Source organism: Symphalangus syndactylus, chromosome 15 (assembly GCF_028878055.3).
Source record: "Symphalangus syndactylus isolate Jambi chromosome 15, NHGRI_mSymSyn1-v2.1_pri, whole genome shotgun sequence".
NCBI lineage: Eukaryota > Metazoa > Chordata > Mammalia > Primates > Hylobatidae > Symphalangus > Symphalangus syndactylus.
In genome coordinates, this window is record NC_072437.2 from 88,265,828 (window position 1) to 88,288,017 (window position 22,190).

Sequence of the window (22,190 nt, forward strand, 5' to 3'; positions counted from 1 at the left end):
AAATCTACAGAGCAGAGAGCCACAAGTGGGGACAGATGTGGTCAAATGCCATTTAAATCAGTGATTCTCAACCCAGGAGTTGTCATGGCACTGGCCTTGAGTGAGCTGGACCAAGGGAAGTGGTAGAATTCCCCATGAAGGACCAAGTGAGCAGATAGAAGTTTCTCCATTTTAACTTTTTCTGAGTCAGTGTAAAAAACACCTAGTGCCTTTTTCTGTACGTAGTGCTAAGCAATTTGCCAAGTAAGTAAACAATTAACGAGGGCATATTAACAGACTAAAAAAAAAGAAAACCTGATGAAATAAATAAGGCAATTTCTTTGTGTAGCATACAATTCAGATATTTTGTGCTTGAGATAAAGTGGCCCTACCTGATCAGCTGCAGACTTTGGTGGATAGTAGAGTTGGTGTGCCTGTGGGTTTGGATTTAAGCCTACACAAATGTGCTTTTCTCCCACCTATTTTGAACCTTGCATGTCTCCAGGATAAGAATTAACATAAGCTATAAATATTCTTCCAGGACTAGTTATTAACCGTGAATGTTGAGAGGCCTTGACAAATATAAAATGTTATATATAGGCCCAAGAGTAGATCAGAGAGTTATCTATCTACTTCAAGTTGAGACTCAGAGTTTTCATTCAACTCTGCAGTCTCACAGTATTTCCAGTCATTTCAGGGCAGACGAAAGTTCCGTGGTATATCTTTTTAATGCGGCAGGCCTCGAGGGTGGATTGAGTTAGGCAATTTATCCCCTTTTATGCCCTATATTCACATACAACACTCCAATGGGGTAACATAAAACCACAGATAGGTTTCTTTAGAGTGGCATTTAAGGGAACTAGGAAAGCAGTCCAAATCACGTGGAGAAAGCTGGGGAAAGAAGTATCAGAGGAGAAAGGGGACCTTAGCAGAAATGACAAAAGTGAAAAACCTTCCTAACTGCTTCAGACATGATGCTTAAAATTGAGTTTCTTTGGCAACTTATAATTTTCTGAAGCTGGTTCTCAGCCTCAGATCCTCCCCCAAGGTTTTTATGTTGTATTTTGACTCAGTAGGAGCAATCCAGTCCCAGACCTTCCGGCTCTCACCAGTACACCACAGGCTCACGCCATCCAGCAATCAGATGACAGGAGGAGGAGAGGTTCAAAGAGGACTACTGTATTTCTCAGAAGGGGCTGGCTCATCTACCCTCCAGTGTATTACTCACACTGTAGATGCAGAAAACATGTCAAAGTATACTGGGGCTCTGCAAGGCATGCACCCACACACATGCACACATACGCACACACTTCCAAACTAAAAAGGAGAACTGAGCTCAAAAGGGGACAGTGTGCAACTGGTGCTCCATGTTGTAAGGACCCCCCCTCCTGCGGGCGCGGCTACCCCAGCAGGCTTGTCCGGGCATGTCCGCCCAGTTGACACCAGGCCAAGTTTTATGGGAGGAATTGGCCTGTTTCTAAAGCTGGAGTTCAGCTTTGCTGACTATGGAGACTGATCTGTTGGTTGTCAGCAAAGAAAAGGTGGTTTCAAAAGAGCAGCAGAGGACTCTGTGCTAGTTGCTACTGGCCAGCTTTGACTCCGATTGGAAGCCTGAAAGACAAAAATGCTATGCAGAATATCTAGTGACAGAAATAAATCAGAGATTGCCAGGTCTGATCCAGTGAGAGGAAGGAGATTGACTTCAAAGGGGCACAGATAATTTCTCAGGGTGTCAGAAATATTCTGTCTTGATTGAGGTGGTGATTACTCGACTGTATATGCTTGTAAAAATTTGTAGAACTGTGTGCCTGAAGAGGGTGAATTCTACTGTATGTAAATTATAACTCGATAAACCTGATTTTTAAAAACACTGTAGTTTTGGAGGCCATATAAAACCAAATAACATTTTGAGTCACTAATGCCTCTTTAAGAATATTTTTTGGATTGATTTTTTTTATTAGATTAAAAAAAATTCTTCATGGTAAATATTAACCCTTTAAGAGCCAAGTGGAGGAGTGGAATCTGTATGTTTTAGAGTTGTTTGTGCTTTTTAGTTGGTCAGTTTACACACTTAATCTTTTATTTTACTTAGAAAAAGAAGTTATGCTTATGAAGCGTAAAAGCTGTAATTCCAAAAGTTGAATTGGTTTTGAGACCCCAAAGTCATGACTATGTAGAGAATTTCTAAATTCTTAAGGATAACCTATTTAGGAAAACCTAAGAAATCAACTATTACAACTAACGCTTCATTATGATACCTGGATACAAAATACAAAAAATATCCATAATCAGATAATAATTGTAAAGAGGGAAAAGAGCTCTTTTACAATGGGGAAAAAACAAAGCAAAACAAGCAAGAATAAGAACAATAAAACCTGGAAACAAACTTGTTTGTTTATATAGGGCTTCTATCAATTTAGCTGTAAAACTTTCGTTAATATGAAATCAGGCTTGAATAAATTGAGACATATTTTATATTATTGGATGATGTCACTTTTTCTCAAATTGATTGTTAGGTCCAATATGATTCTAATCAAAATCCCAATTGGAATATTTTTGAATGAAAATGTGACTGTAAGGTTTATCTAGAATAATTTGTGGATAAAAATAACCAAGAAAGATTCATAAACAAATAAGGTAAACTGTACTTCAGATGTTAAAAACCTGTTATAAAGCTTTAATAACATGATATTGGTATACAACTAGACAGAGAGAATAGAGTCCCCAGACACACTCAAATACATATAAGAATTTAGTATTTGATGAAGACACTTCAAATTAGGGAAGGAAATGAAAGATTATGCCAGTGAATAGTGCTGGGGAAATTAATTCAGTTTTTAAGGGAAGGAGGAGACCCAAATCATATCCCTAAATAAATTCTGGATGAATTAAATAAATTTTAAAATATGAAAACACAAATGAGTAAAAGAAATTATGATAAGTATCCATCAACTCTCAATGTATGGAAGCACTTTTTAAACAAAAAGGTGGAGGAAGAATCTATAAAAGAGAAGACAGAATGTTTTTACATAAAAATCATAAACATATACATCAAAACTCATGATAAAAAAGCATAAGGCAAAGAATAACTTGAAAAAAAGGCAAAATAGAAGACAAAGGTTAACATCGTTAATATGTGAAGAGCTTCCGAAGTCAATGATTAGAAGATAAATATCCTAAGCAGAAAAATTTTCAATATTCACAAAAAAGGAATTTGTACAAGCAGAAAAAAATTAGACAATAAATCATGAAAAAATTTCAGGCTCACTATTTATTTGAAAATAATTTTAAAAGACACAAATTTCTGTCCATTAAATTAGCAAATATTTTAAATTTCAAAAAACCTTGATAATTACATAGTTGGGTAAAAGTTCAAGATAAAGGAAAATCTCATCCACTGCTGGTGGTAGTGTAACAATCTTTTAAATTTTCTGGTTAGAAATGTTGGCAATATGTATGTATTCAAAGACTTAAAGCTGTAAACAATATTTGACCTAATAATTCCTTCTTAAGGAATCTATCCTTACTTCGGATAGATTTTTAGGAAATACAAGGATTTAGGTATAAGGATGTTTATTGCAGGATTACTTGTGACTGAAAAATTCTAAAAATAGGTTTAATTAATGACAGTTCATCTGTAGGCATGGAAAACCACATTCTCAGGAATATTTAGGGCTTTGGAAAAAATATAAAAGGTAACATGAAGTGAAAAATTTAAGAGGCAAAGTTACATGTACAATAGAGCTGTGGGTGGGCTTAGCTATATATGTACTTACGTACATATGTACACACACAGAAAAAAGACTGGAAGGATTTGCGTCAATGAAATGTTAACAGTGGTTCTTAGGGTGGTGGAATGATTAGTGAGTTTTTATTACCTTTATGTGGTACTTTTTCAAATTTTCTATAAAAAGATTGTATTAACTTTATGATCAGAAGTATAAACATTATTTTTGTAATTTTCTTTGCTATCAAGGGCTCCCTCTGCTGCTCACCTAAAAAATTATGAAGAGTTGGCTTCCTACTTCTCATTCCTGATTTTCCTCATCTCCTAATAGCCTCTGTTCTTATCTTGTGACCACTTTCCACTTATTTACCTTGGAAGCAGACTCTTCTAATTTGAGTATTTGGAATGATATGTCTAGTTCTAGACTTTTGTTTTTAATTGAGAGGTAACTCACATACACTAGTCATCCGTTTAAAGGGTACAATTCAGTGGCTTTTAAGTATATTCACAGAGTTGTGCAAATGTCACCATGATCTAATTCCAGAATATTTCTGTCACCCCCAATAGAAAACTTATGCTCATTATCAGTAACCCTTGATTACTTCTTTCCACTATCCCTGGTAACCACTAAACTACTCTTAGTATTTATAGTGTTGGGTCTAAGAAAATGATACCCCACACAATGGTGCTTTGGCATACTGAGCACTTTGAATTAAATGAAGTTGGAGTACCTTAGAAGCTGCCTCAGAACCCAAAACGTTTTAACCCTCTTTTGTTTCTTCTCCCCTGACTCCAAGAGCAAGGAGGGACTCTGTCTGGAATTTCCTTATCTAACTAAGGAAACCTCTCAAAAGAAATGCAATTGTCTGAAGATTCACTCTACAGGAATCTCATGAAATAATCCAGAAAGATTATCCACCTGAGAAAAGAAGAGACTATAAAAGTCATCACTACATGCAGTTAGACTTTTCATCTATTCTTTTGAGGGCAGGTTGGAGAGATTACCTAGGAGACTTTTTCTACATACTAAGACAACCTTTGTTCAAAGGCAGTTCCACCTCTCTCCTTCCCTTAACTTGCCAGTCCCATTCAGTTTCCTAAGATAATTATTTACAAAATAATATTTGCCTCCTGGGTCCATTCATTTCCTCTGAAAGTCACTTACTACCCCTCTAAAATTGGTTACAGCTCCCTACTTTTCTCTCCCCTACGAGGAGGACATTTAAACCTCAACCATATGGCCCTTTTTTGAGTCTCATATTTTGTATGGCTCCCATGATTATGCATATTAATTAATGTGTAAGCTTTTTCTCATGTTAATCTCTCTATTATCACTTTAGTTCAGTGAACCTTCAGAAAGGGCGGAAAGGAAGTTTACCTCTGCCTCTACAATGGATTTGCCTACTTTAGACATGTTTTCAAGATTTATCCATGTCATGGCATATACCAGAACTTCATTTCTTTTATGATTGAATAATATTACATGGTTTTAATATACTACATTTTGTTTATCTGTTCATCAATTAATAAATCTTTGGGTTGTTTTCACTTTTAGGCTATAATAATTAATGCTGTTAGGAATATTTATGTGTAAGTTTTTGTTATATGTTTTTAATTCTCCTGGGTAGATACTTAGGGATAAAATTGCTGAATTAGATTGTAACTTTATGTTTAGAAACTGCCCAACTGTTTTCCAAAGTAGCTATCGTTTTTATATTTCACCGGCATTGTATGACAGTTTCGGTCTTTCTTTATTTAAACTAATACTTAATTATTGCCTTTTATTGTAGCTATCCTAGTAGATATGAAGTGTTATCTCATTATGGTTTTGATTTGCATTCTCTAATGACTAGTAATATCAAGCATCTTTTCATGTGTATACAAGATATTTGTATATCTTCTTTAGAGAGATGTCTATTCAAATCCTGTGCCTATGTTTTAATTGGATAATTTATGTTTTTACTGTTGAGTTGCAATAGTTTTTAAATATATTCTAGATCCTAGACCTTTAACAGTATATGATTTGTAAATATTTTCTCCTGTTCTGTGGGTTGGCTTTTCACTTCTTTATGTTATCTTTTGAAGTACAAGTTTTTTATTTTGATAAAGTCCAGTTTATCTATTTTTTTCTTTTTGTGCTTGTCTTTTGGTGTCGTGTCTAACAAAACATTGCCTAAATCTGAGGTCACAAATTTTACAGCTGTGGTTTCTTCTAAGAGTTTTATGCTTTTAGCTTTCACATTTAGGTCTTTGATACATTTTGTGTTAATTTTTGTATAGGGTAAAATATAGGAATCCAATTTCATTCTTTGATATGTGTATATGTGTATATCCCATTTTTGCAGCACCATTTGTTTAAAAAACTATTGTTTCCTCCTTTGAACTGTTTGGACATTCTTGTCAAAAATCAGTTTACCATAAATGTATGAGTTTATTTCCAGACTCTCAATCCTATTCCATTGATAAATATGACTATCCTATGCCACTACTATACAGTCTTTATTGCTGTAGCTTTGTGCTGTAGATATCAAAATCAGTAAGTGTTAGTTCTTTAACTTTGGGTTTTTTTTCAGATTATTTTTGTTATTCTGGACCCCTTGCATTTCCACATGAGGTTCAGTATTAGCTTATAAATTTATACAAAAAAGGCAGCTGGAATTTTGATGGAGACAGTGCAAAAACTCTAGATGAATTCAAGAAGTTTGTTACCTTAACAATATTAAGTGTTCCAATCCATGAACACAAGATGTATTTCCAGTTATTTAAGTCTTCTTTAGTTTCTTTCAATAATATTTTATAGTTTTTAGTATACTAGTCTTGGAATTATTTTGTTAAATTTATTCCTAATTATTTTATTCTTCTTAATGCTGTTATAAATGAAATTATTTTAATTTTATTTACTGATTGTTCATTGCTGGTGTATGAAAATACAATTGAGTATTCTATATTTCTCCTGTATCCTTTAACCTTGCTAAACTGGCTTATTAGACTTTCATGAATTCCTTAAAATTTTCTATATAATGTCATTGGCAAACAGATAGATTTACGTCTTCCTTTTCAATTTGGCTGCCTTTATTTTTCTTCACTAATTGCTGTGGCTAGAGACTCCAATACAATGTTGAATAGAAGAGGCTAGAAAGAACATTCATTTCCTGGTCTTAGTGGGAAGGATTCCAGGATTTCAGCATTAAGCATGATATTAGGTGTGCATTTTACTCTTATGTTGTTTACCAAGTAGAGGAAGTTCCTTTTCATCCCATTTATTGAGTGTTTCATCATGAAATCATTTTTATTATAGATTCAGACAAATTATTTTTCTGCATCTTTTGAGATGATTCTGTAATTTCAGTCTTTCTTTATTAACATGGTATATGACAGAAAAATTTTGGTATATCAAACCAACCTTGCATTCCATTGGTAAATTCCATTTGATCATTTGGTACAATTCTTTTTAAAATGTTGCACGCTGAATTAAGTGTTCTAGTATTTTTTGAGGTTTTTTTGGAATTTATATTTATAAGGGATATTGTTCTGGAAGTATCCTTTCTTGGGATATTTTTGTCTGGGTTTGATATCAGAGCAACACTGATCTTATAGAATAAGATGGGAAATAGTCCCCCCTCTTCTATTTTTGAAAGAGTTTGCGAAAGATTGGGCTTACTTGTTTTTGAAACATTTGGTAGAATTTGCCAGTGAGTACATCTGGTTATAGGCTTTTCTTTGTGGGAAGTTTTTTGATTATGAATTCAATTTCTGTATTTGTTATAGGTTTATTTAGAGTCTGGCAGTTTGTTTATAATGTGCCTCAAAGAGAATTTTTTGGGGATTGAATCTAATTAGGGACCTTTGAGTTTCCTGAATCTGGGTGTTTATATCTCTCCTAAGACTTGGGAAGTTTTCAGCTATTATTTAATTAAATAGGTTTTCTGTGCCTATCTTCATCTCTTCTCCCTCTGGCATTGTTATAATGTGAATATTTGTTGGCTTAATGATATCCTGTAGATCCCATAGGATTTCTTCATTCTTTTTATTCTTATTTGTCTTACCTCTGAGTTATTTCAAAAGAACTATCTTAAAGTTCAGAAATTCTTTATTCTGTTTGATTTAGTCTGTTGTTGAAACTCTCAATTGTATTTTTATTTCATTCAATGTATTCATCAGTGTCAAGATTTTCATTTGGTTCTTCTCATGATATCAATCTCTGTTATTTTCCTAATTTCATTGAATTGTATTGAATATTGGCTGTATTCAATATTCATTGAATATCGGTTGTATTCTCTTGTATCTCACTGAGTTTTCTTAAGATCATTATTTTAAATTCCCTTTCTGGAATTTTGTTCTTTTCTTTGGATTCTGTTACTGGAGAGTTATTTTGCTCCTTTAGACATGTCATGTTTTCTTACTTTGTGTGTGTGTGTGTGTGTGTGTGTGTGTGTGTTGTTCCTTTGTTGATACCTGTGCATACCTGTGGAACAGTCATCTTTTCAAATTTGGTGGAGTAGTTTTCAGAGGGAGAGACTGTTTCCTGCACATGAGTCATAGGATGTTGTTTAAGTATGGTATGTTGGCTTCAGTTTTAGATGGACTCAGTAGCATGGTCTCTGCATTTTATTCAGCTGCAATCCTCATTTATAGTGTCTGCAATTGTGTCAGTGGCCTAGGCTGTTGGTTTGTGATGGCAGTGGTATGGTTTTGCTGGGCGAGGTGGGGTGGGGGTAGGGGTTGCAGGGTTGGCTGGCAGACCAAGTGTGTAGGTATATCAGATTGTCCAGCTGTGTGTCATCTTCCATACTGTGCAAGTCCACCTATTCCCTTGTGGGTGGGGTGCTCTATGTGTTTGAACACCAAAATCTTAGCCATTCCACACAGCAATAGGCTCCAAGCAGCTAGGGTAATGGTGATGCAGCCACTCAAGTGAGCATACTGGAATGATGGCATGACTTCAGGGATACAGAAATATAGTGGCTACTGGATCCCAGGGCAGGACTCACTCTAGTAGTGAGTCCAGTTTCAAGAAGGCACTGTGTCATACAGCTTTGGTATGGGGAGTGGGGTGTGTGTGTGTGCACAAAATGGGCTCCTGTTTTGAGGCAATGCAGTTACATGAACTCTAGGCAACTCTACTAACTGGTTTAGGACATGTGAGGACTATCTACCTCTCCTGTAGCAGAGAACACAGGCATCTGCAGCAGTGATGAGGACTGCTGGGCAGTTGTAGCTTACCCTTTCCCCATAAGAAGTTCATCCTGGCTTTGAGCTGATCTCAACAGGGAAAACAGTATGGCTGAGATAGGGTTCTTCACTCTCCTGTCTATGGTGCTATCCTGGGTTTCTGTGCTCCACAAGGATTTTGCAATTTTCCTGGTGCTCTCCAGTGTACGTCCTCATTCATGCTAGTGAAAATATAGTCGTTTATTGTTTTGGTCCCTTTTTGCTGGGGAAGATGAATACCAGGCAAGTCTAGACAGCTATCTTGCTGACATGCCAGTCCACAAGTTTTTTCAGTTGTCTTAATTTGTAACAATCTTGTTCAGATTAAAATAAACTTAATTTCAATAATATATAAAAATTTTGCATTTGTATAGCTCTATTTCCTTCTGCCTCCTTTGTGCTATTATTTACTAAATTTACTTTAGTCTGAAGGATTATCTTTAGTATTTCTTGTAGAGCAGTCTGCTAGTGATATATCCTTTCAGTTGTTTATTAGAAATATCTTAACTTCACTTTCCTTAGTTTTTTTTACTATATTTAAAATTTCAGCAGCAAAATTTTGTGCTGTTACTGTAATACAAGTTAGATTTATATATCTTATACTTACATCACAGATTCATAATTATTGCTTTAAGAGGGTTTGAAATAATAAGTTAGAAAAATGAGAGTTACAAATAAAAAAATACATTTATACTGTCTTGTATATGTAGTTACTTTTTCTAATGCTCTTTATTTTCTTTATTTGAATTTGAGTTACTGTCTAGTGTTCTTTGACTTTAGTGTGAAGGACTATCTTTAGTATTTCTTCTCTTTTTTTTGAGATGGAGTTTCACTCTTGTCGCCCAGGCTGGAGTGCAATGGTGTGATCTCAGCTCACTACAACCTCTGCCTCCAGGGTTGAAGCGATTCTCCTGCCTCAGCTTCCTGAGTAGCTAGGATTACAGGCATGTGCCACCATGCCTGGCCAATTTTTGTATTTTTAGTAGAGACGGGGTTTCTCCATGTTGGTCAGGCTGGTCTCAAACTCCCGACCTCAGGTGATCCACCTGCCTCGGCCTCCCAAAGTGCTGCAATTACAGGCATGAGCCACTATGACTGGCCTATCTTGAGTATTTCTTGTAGAGCAGCCTGCTAGTGATCAATCCTCTCAGCTGTTTATTAGGAATGTCTTAACTTCACTATTTTGAAGAATACTTTTGCTGGATATAAAATTCTAGGTCGACATCTTGGTTGACATTTTTTTTTAACACTTAGAATATATAATTCCATTGCTTCTGGCTTCCATGGTTTCTGATGAGAAATTATTTGTTATTTTTATTGAGAATCCATTGACCTGATGAGTTGTTTCTTTCTTTCAGGTTTCAAGATTCTTTCTTTGTCCTTCAACAGTTTCATTATGTTGTATCTAGGTGTAGATCTCTTTGACTTTATCATACTTGGAGTTTGTTGAGCTTCTTGGATATATGGTCTAATATTTTCCTTCCAATTCGGAAAGTTTTCAGTCATTATTTTTAATTTTTTTCCCCTTTCTCTTTATCCTTGACGTCTGAGACTACATTTATGCATGTTTTTAGGTTTGATTATCTCTGAGTCTCTGCTTATTTTTTAAATTCTCTTTTATTTCTGTTACCTAGACTGGATAATCTCAATGGACCTATCTTAAAGTTTACTGATTCTTTTGTCTGCTTGCTGAAATCTGCTGTTGAGCCCTTGTAGTAAATTTTTATTTCAATTGTTTATTTTTTAACTCCAGAATTTCTATTCAGTTCATTTTTATAATTATCTCTTTATTGATATCCTCCATTTGCTGAAATATCATTCTCATACTTACCATAATTATTTAGATATAGTTTCCTTGGTTCTTTGACCATTTTTTAAATTTCTGACTTAAAGTCTATGTCTGGTAAGTCCAACAGCCATATTTTCTTGTGGATAATTTCTGTTGCTTACTCTATTTTTTCTGTATATAGACTATTATCTGTCTTTGCATGTCCTATTTTTTTCCTGGGTATTTAAAATAATTTGATGTGGCACTGAAAATCAGACTTTCCTTCTTCTAGGGTTTGCTGGTGGTAGTGGTTTTCTGAACTAATTCTTTGCTGGTGGTAGTGGTTTCTGAACTAGATACAAAGCCTGTATTTGTTGTTGTTATTGTTATGAGTAGCCACTGAAGTTTCTGCTCAGTGGTCAGCTAATGATCAGACAGAAAGTATTTTACATGCCTGGAAGAAATAAGTACTAAAGTTTTTGCTGAGAGGTTCTGTGTACATTTTGGAGCATGGCTTTGACACTCAGTCAAGAACTTGACAAGTCTATCTTAGCCTTTACTTCCTGCTTATACGAAGCTTCAAGTTTAGCCAGAACTGAGAGCACAGGGCATTCTCTGTTTTTCCTGACAATAAGCACATTCCTGAGCTTGCACGTGGCTCCACATATGCATGTAGCCTTTTAGATTCCCAGGAATATGTCAGCTTTTCAAAGTTCCCCATGAACATCTCAGATTTTCCTTTGAAGCCTTTTGGTTAGTCTATTGTTTGTATCAACTGTGTCTCACTGCTTCAGGGAGCTGCAATGTTCAACAGATTGTTTTCAACAAATGCTCCAGAGGAAAAGGCTGTTTGCATTAGATGACTTTTGAAGCAGATCTTATAAGGACAACCTTTTGAGTAGGGTCTTCCAGGGAACCTCCAGAAAGGTCAAATAGTTTTAATTTTCTGGGAATGGGGATTCAAAGAAGCTCCAACCTTGTTTTGCCCTTTCCAGTGACTACAATGCTTTTTCTTTTTATTGTGATTGTGGGTTGTTTATTTTATATCTACTGTAGAGCTGGAGAAGGTAGAGTGGATTGGAATAGGACAAGTTAAAATGCCACAAAACTCTCTGTACTTACTGAGATTCGGCCATTTTTCTGAATAAACACTCTCTGGATTGCTGCAAGCTTTTGGTTCCTTTCCAGACTTCTGAAAAAGTTAATTCTGACAATTTTTGCTGGTTTTCTCATTGCTTTTATGGGAGAGAGGATTTTCAGAAGTCATTAGTTTGTCATTTTCACTGACATCACTTCAAGTTCTATTTTTTTAATGAATTTTTTAAAGAATTCTGAAATTCCCTCTTAATCACACCTAAATGAGCCACCATTTATTGAACTTATATTGAATTAATAAGAACAGAATTTAGTTTTACTCACCTGGCAACCTTGATGAAATGTGGAATCAGCTGAGCCATTACTCCTTCTCTAAACAATGCTGACTGAATGCAATGTCACTTTGATAGACATTACAGTCAAACAAATGCTCAACACTATTTAGTTGTCTGTATTTGATACTATGTTGAGTGCTGAATAGGTGGAGTGAAAAGATTATTATTCTCAGTTTCTGGTAGCAACACCTGCTCTAGTCAAGACCAGATATTGAATTCTACTCAGAAATTTTGTCTGTATGGATGACACCTTGTACTAAGTCGATTATTAATGCTCACATTTTGTTTCTTGGGGGGTACTTTAAGACTGCATAATTTCAATCTTGGATCCTTAGAATCCTAAACTTTTAGAATTGGAAACATCCTTAGGTATCATCTAGTCTGTCATGTCCCAAAAGGTATTCTAGAGATGTTTATAAATGCAAAGGGACAGAAGAAGTACTTTGAGTAAATGTGGCTTAAACAAAATCAAGCAGGTTTATTTACTGCTGGGGTTTTTGTAACATTCAATATACTACTTTATACTGTAAATTTCTAAAAGGGGGCAACAACCTGTTGCATTTCCCTAATTAATTGGAGAATGAATTCTTTTTATTAAAACATATCTCCTAGAAAATGTTCTGTAGGGTTAGGAAAACACTGACCTAATTCAGTATCATTATTTTATCTATAAAGAGATTGAAGCTCAGGACTGCCAGATTTAACAAATTACAATGCAAGTCTTCTAGGAAAATTTGAATTTGATGTAAATAATGAATAACTTTTTATCATTCGCATGAGGCATACTTATAATCTACTAAAAACATATTATTTATATGAAATTTACATTTAGCTGAGCATTCTATATTTTTGCCTGGTGTTCCTAGCAATTGGCTTATCCAAAATGACATAGAAAATGCATAGAAGAACTGGGGCTAAAATGAAGTTTTTATACTCTTACTTAGTGGTTTTATTTTCTAAGCTACATAGCATGGTTAAGGGTTTAATGGCACTGTGGTCTACTAAGGAGATACTATAATACATATAGAACCGCTTCACTCCTCCGTGACACTCTATCACAGTGTCTGCCTAACAACCTACCAGGAGAATACTACAATCAATATTAATGTAATTGAAAAATAACAATGATGGCCAGGTGCGGTGGCTCATGCCTGTAATCACAGCACTTTGGGAGGCCGAGGCAGATGGATCACAAGGTCAGGAGTTCGAGACCAGCCTGGGCAAGATGGTGAAACCCTGTCTTCACTAAAAATACAAAAATTAGCTGGGTGTGGTGGCCTGTAATCCCAGCTACTCAAGAGGCTGAGGCAGGAGAATCACTTGAACCCGGTAGGCGGAGGTTGCAGTGAACCAAGATTGCGCCACTCCACTCTAGCCTGGGTGACAGAGGAAAACTCTGTCTTAAAAAAAAAAAGAAAGAAAAAGAAAAAACAATAATAATGATGACTGACCTTTATTGGATGCTTACTACGTGCCAAGCACTCTTCCAAGAGACTTCTGTCTTTTGTCATTTATGCCTCCACAACAGCCCTATAGGCAGGGGCTACTGTTTTCCCATGTTACAGATGCAGGAACTGAGGCACAAGAGGGTAAGCAAATTGGCCAGGATCTCTCACAGCAGATAAGTGGCAGAGCTGAGGAAGAACTTTTAGAAAAGGAAAATTATATTTCGAAAAATCCCTTTTAAAATATATGCCATAATTGAGAAGAAGTAAACTTTCTTTTTGACCAGATCTCTGGAGGCTTGTTTGAACTCACTTTTAAGAAATAAAACCTTTGCCTGTCAGATGAATATCTTTATTGCAAAGGAAATTTGTATAATACAGCTCCTCCTAAGCAAGGAAAAACATAAAACAGAGATCTATGTTGGGTTGTGATGTCTCTTTCTAGGTGAAGGTTAGGGGCAGAACCATCGGTCTAAGACTTGGAGCTGCAAATAGCAACAGGTCCTGCACATGATACCAGCATTTGTAAGTGGAGGACAAAAACCACATCTTATCACTCCTCTTTCCTCAGTAGAATGTAGAGCAATAACTGGCATGTAGAAAGAGCTCAATAAAGGTATCCAAACATATCTTTCTAGGAGATACGTTTTTTTTTTTTTTTTTTGAGACGGAGTCTCACTCTGTCCCCCAGGCTAGAGTGCAGTGGCGCGATCTCAGCTCACTGCAAGCTCCGCCTCCCGGGTTCACGCCATTCTCCTGCCTCAGCCTCTCCGAGTAGCTGGGACTGCAGGCGCCCGCCACCACTCCCGGCTAATTTTTTGTATTTTTAGTAGAGACGAGGTTTCACCGTGGTCTCGATCTCCTGACCTCGTGATCCGCCCGCCTCAGCCTCCCAAAGTGCTGGGATTACAAGCGTGAGCCACCGCGCCCGGCCTCTAGGAGATATGTTTTAATAAAAAAGGTCTGTTCTCTAATTACTTAAGGGGAAAAGACCCCCACTAATCCTTTGAGTAGAGACACACACTCAGAGCACCCACCACCAAAGCCTTCTTTCCCATATGAAAGAGTGATGCATGTGAGAATGGCTTCGGATTACCTTCCTTTTTGACACTGAAACCTGACATTCTTTTGGATTAAGAACCTAACTAACTCTACCTAACTAGCTCATAGATTCCTTGGCTGGAAAGCTGCCATGGAGAGTTAAGAAAAATGAGGTTTCCAGAAAATTGAAGTGAAGGGGCACAAGCCTTTCAAAGCTGTCATATTAAAATCAGCATGTTGACTATCATTTTCTGGAGACTTGGAGTGTAGAGGAGAAGGCAGCCAGGGACATGGTGAAGTGTGATTTTATCTCAGTGATCAGTCTGAGTCTTTGTGGATCTCCTCACTCACATGGCTTTCCTCACTGATACCCAGCCCTTATTTACCAAGTCCCTTTGGCAAACAAGGGACCCATTTCCCCTTGAACTCTTGTCAAAATCATTTTTAATTATTATACATTTGTGGCTCAAAAAATCGGAGAAATTCTAAATTAGTGGCTTAAAACATCAGCTGAATCTATCATATTCCATTTTTATGATTAAAAATTACCTAGTATCAATAATAGCTATCATTTTCTAAGGGTCTACCTTGTTCCACGTATTCTACTAAGTGCGTTATATACATTAACTCATTAATCGATTTTCTAAGGGTCTACCTTGTTCCACGTATTCTACTAAGTGCGTTATATACATTAACTCATTAATCGAACGGGCACTAATATTTCTCTGGAGGAATACATTTAGGCTCAGAGAGGTTAAGTAACTTACCTAAGGTTCCGCGATGAGTTGGTGGTCTGAGAATAAATGTGCACTAAAGGACTGCAGTAAAAATTTTACCATTTTAGGCTAATGGAAATGAGGCAACCTGAATTTGTGAGACACACATTTTAATAAACTGTGTTTAAAGCTAAAGAGTTTACCACCTTCTCACACACTGAGTAACTTGAACTATGTATGCAAAGAACAGCTGCCTTGCAGGGGGTCTTGGAAAACCTACAGATGAGCTTTATTAATAATTAGAGTGCCACTCTTTAAGCATTATTTATAATTAACATGTCAGTGATTTATAATTGAAGAAATCCTTCTAAATTATTTTTAAAAGACCAATAAACTGTTTTAAACTCTTTAAATTATAATTCTTTTTATCCTTGATTTGATTACCACACTTCAGGCCAGTTCTGTAACTGACTCTGAATTAATGGAAGTGAAAACTAATGCAGTTTAATGTAGAGGATTTGTAGCCATCCTTGTGTGGCTTTCTTATTTAAAATACATCTCTTCGTGACTGGCACTGGCTGTTTGGATATCTGTAAGATTCACCCTTTGCAAGAATAGAATCAAAGCCTCTAAGGAATCGGATTTAATTCTAAGAACCTGGAATTTTCCTTTGAAGTGACCCTTTAAAAATATTAGCAAGTTCCTGCCTTAATATCCAACTTGTATGCCTCACTGAGTTTTCATGAGATTCGCAGCCATCACTAGTTCTTTGTCTGGAAGCTGAAATGAAAAGCTAAGAGTTGTAGTGGGCTGAGGGAACACTGCTCCGGCTTCGTGCCCCCCTGCCTGTTTTGGTCCAAATGACTCAGATACAGTACTACAGCTGTTTCAGCATTCTTGGGTTTTGTTTGCCAGCTCTATTGGAGACTAAAGCTTATATAAGTAATATAAAACCTTAGCATTTACAACATAAAGCCACCACAAGAACTCACAGACATTAAGCATTGGTAGGATTTTATTTGGAGGAATTTTATTTCAAAATGTAATATCCTTTTCCTTTCTTTGGCAAAATAGAATCAGGAGAACTTGGATGGAACTCTACTGCTTATGAAAAGTCTCACCCTGTTCTTATAAGCAAGTCTGTCACCCTTGATTGGAAAGTAATAATTCATAAAACTTGACGTTATTATCGTTCCTCTGCCTGGAGTGATAGATATTCTTGAGGCTTTGTAAATAAAAAGTTTAAAATTGAATTTGCAACTCAAAAGATTGGTAAGTTCAAATGTTAGTTTCCTGCTGAGTAACTGCGAAAACAATTCCAAAGTAGCCAGTAGTGTGTTAGGAATGGCAGTTTTATTAAATGACTTGATGAAGTGCAATGAAAACACACTTTTGGTGTCTTTCTGCAGCCTTTCCCTCTACAAAAATAACAGTTTTCGTATAGACATCAGTGTTTGCCTTCACTCTACTTCTTTGGTTATTCTCCCAGTTCAGATTTTATGCGAAGTTGTTCAATAACAAGGCGAGAGTTGGTTTTATTCCTAGCAGACCAATAGGGTTCTCATGTATGAACTGATTGTCTGACACTGCTTGGAGATTATTGGTTTGCATTTTCCCATGTAATTTGTAGTAAAAAGTCTTAAACTATGATGAAAAATCCCTTTGGTGTAAAATAGTGCCACTGAGTATTGTGTTCTCATGGCAATATGCCTTCTGATATCACATATCTTCACTGAAGTCCTTGAAGGAACTGGGTCTTGCTGGAGGGAAGAGAATGACCGAGATGTGGGACGGTTGCTCTAGCCCAATAGAAAACCAGCAAGTTCATTTAAAAAGGTATCTTTCAATTATGAAAATTGGCAGGCATCAAAGGACATTTGGCAGTTGAACTTTGCAAAAACATTTGCACTGGCGGCTGAAGAGGACCTTTCTCTTTTGCTGGTTTCATAAAAAAATGAAACGTTTTGCAGTTTCACCTCAATTTCCTCTCTCCTTTTTCCACAAAAACAAAAGGTGATTTTTCAAGGTCCCTGTATCAGCATTATTTGACATCCTCCTATGGGCTTGACCAAATAACTGACCCAATCACTAATGAAGAAAATCAAAAATACCTTGTGATTTTCACTCCTCACCCTCAATTCCTGTTAAGTTAATGGCAAATTGTTTCTTTTTCCCATTTCTTTATTCCTCCCACCCCATGGGCAAAACACTCCTGCTATAAAAATAAAAACAGTGAAATTCCAGTCTTGACTAAATTTGGGAATTCTTGCACACATGAAAAAAATCTTTGTTTCTCTTTGTGGAAACTGGCAAAGTGAAAATGGACAGCTTAGCTCTTCTCACATTGGCACTTAGATTTACTGCAGAAGTTGAATTTTTAAAAGATTGTAAACATAATTATAGGGGAAAAAGTGTGGTTTATGTTTATCTCCACACCAAATGCCCTGTATAGAGATCTTTATAACCAATCTGCAGGATTCCTTCCTTTCTGGGCAAGGATGTAGGCTTGTAAGACTGGAGGCCTGTGCTCAGTGCCCCTTGCATGAAGACACTGTCTACTGTTGCTTAGCTCGTTGGGGATAACGGAGGGTAAGGAAGCCTCAGCCTGCCAGGTGACTGGGTGACTAAGTGCATCCTTGAACCTCTGCTAAGATATCAACAAAACCCTCATGCAAGCCGACTTTGGGGACTCTCTCCTTGTATTGGTCTCTGATATAAAATAGTTCTGGTTATATCTAGAAAACCCCATCGTCTCAGCCCAAAATCTCCTTAAGCTGATAAGCAACTTCAGCAAAGTCTCAGGATACAAACTCAATGGGCAAAAATCACAAGCATTCTTATACACCAACAGACAAACGGAGAGCCAAATCATGAGTGAACTCCCATTCACAATTGCTTCAAAGAGAATAAAATACCTAGGAATCCAACTTACAAGGGATGTGAAGGACCTCTTCAAGGAGAACTACAAACCACTGCTCAATGAAATAAAAGAGGATACAAACAAATGGAAGAACATTCCATGCTCATGGGTAGGAGGAATCAATATTGTGAAAATGGCCATAATGCCCAAGGTAATTTATAGATTCAGTGCCATCCCCATCAAGCTACCAATGACTTTCTTCACAGAATTGGAAAAAACTACTTTAAAGTTCATATGGAACCAAAAAAGAGGCTGCATTGCCAAGTCAATCCTAAGCCAAAAGAACAAAGCTGGAGGCATCACGCTACCTGACTTCAAACTATACTACAAGGCTACAGTAACCAAAACAGCATGGTACTGGTAGCAAAACAGAGATGTAGACCAATGGAACAGAACAGAGCCCTTAGAACTAATGCCACACATCTACAACTATCTGATCTTTGACAAACCTGACAAAAACAAGCAGTGAGGAAAGGATTCCCTATTTAATAAATGGTGCTGGGAAAACTGGTTAGCCATATGTAGAAAGCTGAAACTGGATCCCTTCCTTACACCTTATACAAAAATTAATTCAAGATGGATTAAAGACTTAAATGTTAGACCTAAAACCATAAAAACCCTAGAAGAAAACCTAGGCAATACCATTCAGGACATAGGCATGGGCAAGGACTTCATGTCTAAAACGCCAAAAGCAATGGCAACAAAAGCCAAAATTGACAAATGGGATCTAATTAAACTCAAGAGCTTCTGCACAGCAAAAGAAACCGCCATCAGAGTGAACAGGCAACCTACAGAATGGGAGAAACTTTTCGCAACCTACTCATCTGACAAAGGGCTAATATCCAGAATCTACAATGAACTCAAATAAATTTACAAGAAAAAAACAAACAACCCCATCAAAAAGTGGGTGAAGGACATGAACAGACACTTCTCAAAAGAAGACATTTATGCAGCCAAAAAACACATGAAAAAGTGCTCATCATCACTAGCCATCAGAGAAAGGCAAATCAAAACCACAATGAGATAGCATCTCACACCAGTTAGAATGATGATCATTAAAATGTCAGGAAACAACAGGTGCTGGAGAGGATGTGTAGAAATAGGAACACTTTTACACTGTTGGTGGGACTGTAAACTAGTTCAACCATTGTGGAAGTCGGTGTGGTGATTCCTCAGGGATCTAGAACTAGAAATACCATTTGACCCAGCCATCCCATTACTGGGTATATACCCAAAGGATTATAAATCATGCTGCTATAAAGACACATGCACATGTATGTTTATTGCGGCACTATTCACAATAGCAAAGACTTGGAACCAAGCCAAATGTCCAACAACGATAGACTGGATTAAGAAAATGTGGCACATATACACCATGGAACACTATGCAGCCATAAAAAATGATGAGTTCATGTCCTTTGTAGGGACATGGATGAAGCTGGAAACCATAATTCTCAGCAAACTAACGCAAGGACAAAAAACCAAACACGGCATGTTCTCACTCATAGGTGGGAATTGAACAGTGAGAACACATGGACACAGGAAGGAGAACATCACACTCCGGGGACTGTTGTGGGGTTGGGGGAGGGGGGAGGGCTAGCATTAGGAGATATACCTAATGCTAAATGATGAGTTAATGGGTGCAGCACAGCAACATGGCACATGTATACCTATGTAACAAACCTGCATGTTGTGCACATGTACCCTAAAACTTAAAGTATAATAATAAAATAAATAAATAAATAAAATAGCTGTGGTTCATTTTATCCATACCATTCAACATGCTGAGGGGTGCAAGTCCCACTCTGTAATTTGTGTGTACATTTGTTTACATATTTTCTTCTTCAGTGGTTATCCTTAACAGAATAAAATAGTTGTTCTAAATCTACATTTCTGCATAAGCATAGCTAAAACACTGGTGAAAAGAGGAGCTGTGACCCACTCATATTCTAAACCCCCAAATTAAATCTCTTCTTTCCTACACTTCTCTGTTTTGTGACTTTTGTTTCTAATATCCACGTTAGAAAAAAAAGTTTAGCTGCCTGCTGGAGTTTTGGTGTAGCTTTTGGCCCTACCTTTAAGACATGGAGGGAATGTCTAGCATTCTTCATGGAAATGTGCCTGTGAGGAGCATTAACTCCTGTTATACAAGGAGAATAGCTAGCTGGTAGAGGTCTCAGGGAGAAATCTTGCCTATTGCTATTGAGGAGGCCAGACCATCTTGATTTACCATTTTATGTCCCATCTCCCTTCCCACCTCTAGCCTCTCTTCTCCTGTGGTAGGAGGACTAATGGCACCCTCAAAGCTGTCCAGGTCCTAATCCCCAGAACCCATGAATATGTTACCTTACAAGGTAAAAGGAATTTTGCAGATGTTATTAAGTTAAGGATATTGAAATAGGGCTATATCCTAGATTATCCAGGGGGCCCAATGTCATCACAAAGTACTTGTAAGAGGAATGCAGGAAGGTCATACGGGGAGAAGGCAGTGTGACAAGAGAAACAGATAGGAGTAATGTGGAATGAGCATTTCACCGGTACCACTCATTTAGAAGAAAATTAACTTTGGAAATTTAAAAGTAATGATGAAACTTCTTGCACAAGTCGTATTAAGTGCAAGGGTCTCAAAATCTTTCACAATAGACTATTATTAGAACCCTTGATATTCATGCTCATTTTCTAACTTCCAGCCTAGAAGACAATATTCTTCCCTCCGTGGAGAATTCTGAATGGTGCCTGCAGGAGTGGAGGCTGGCCTGATGTTCCTCTTTCTTATTTCCTGTTTTTCTTTGTTAATTGTAAGGTGGCATTCCTTGTATGTGGGCCATTAAGGGACTTCCAGGACCAAAACCAGGAAAGTGTCAGGCAAACTGGGACAAGTTGGTGACCCTGAGTAGAAGACAGAGTGTGAGGAGAGGACTTCTGTGAGGAGCAGAGAAAAACGGTTTGAAATGGCGATTTTGGAACTTCCCAGGTTTTCCATAATTTCAAGAGAAAGCTGACATTTCTGAGTCCTTCCTGGCAGTAACCTAGCATATTTTTTCTCTTTCAGAGTTACAGAAGATGTACCATTTTCCATGTTTTTCCTTCTTTACCTTCGTGTCCAGGCTAGAGAAGCACTGGATATGTATAACAATGGGAGAGAATTCCAGGTCAGAAAGCCAGCAAGCTCTTGACTAATGGAAGCCATGTGTCCCTGGCAGGAGAGGTACTTCCAGGGGCTCCATTAGATGGTCACTGCCTGTCCACAGCAGCCAGCCCCTTCATGACAGCATACCCTCAAGAGTTTTCTAAATAGGAGCTTTCCAAAAACAACACCACAAAGTGCATCCCTCTTCTCTTAGTGATCGTCCATGGAGTGGCCAAGGGTAGACTTGGGTAGCAAGAGTATAATAACTTTTTATTTTTGGAAACAAAAAGCAAGTCTACTTATTGGCAGCTAAAATGCTGGCATAGGCCAGAGAGAAAAGTTCAGATTACATGGCTTTCCAATGCCCTTGTTTATGTAAACCAACCCCTGGGGCAGTGGCTTTGGCAAATCTCTCAGTAGTTGCCTTTGAGGAAATCTACCAGAAGTCTTATTCTTTTGTTTTGAAATGTGGATATCAGTTGTAAAAAAATGAAACAAAACGCAATAAAATAAAACAATCCTTTCAGTGACCCTGAGCTTCCCTCTGCTCCCTCTCCACTCATCTCTGCACCCTCAACACTGTGGCTCTGTAGGGGGCATGCACCCTTGATACTGTGGCCCTGTTGTTGGCGGGGGGGTGCCCCAGACTCCATGCCAGCTTCTCCCAGCCAGGCCTGATCAGCAGGACCCACAGCCAGTTATGAAGTCCTTTTGTTTGGAGTTGGGTTCCTGTAGAGGGTAGCCAGCTATCGCCATGGTGATGTGGAGAAATCAATCTGGCTTCAGCTATGAGATAAAGGAATTGACATAGTTAAGCTCCATT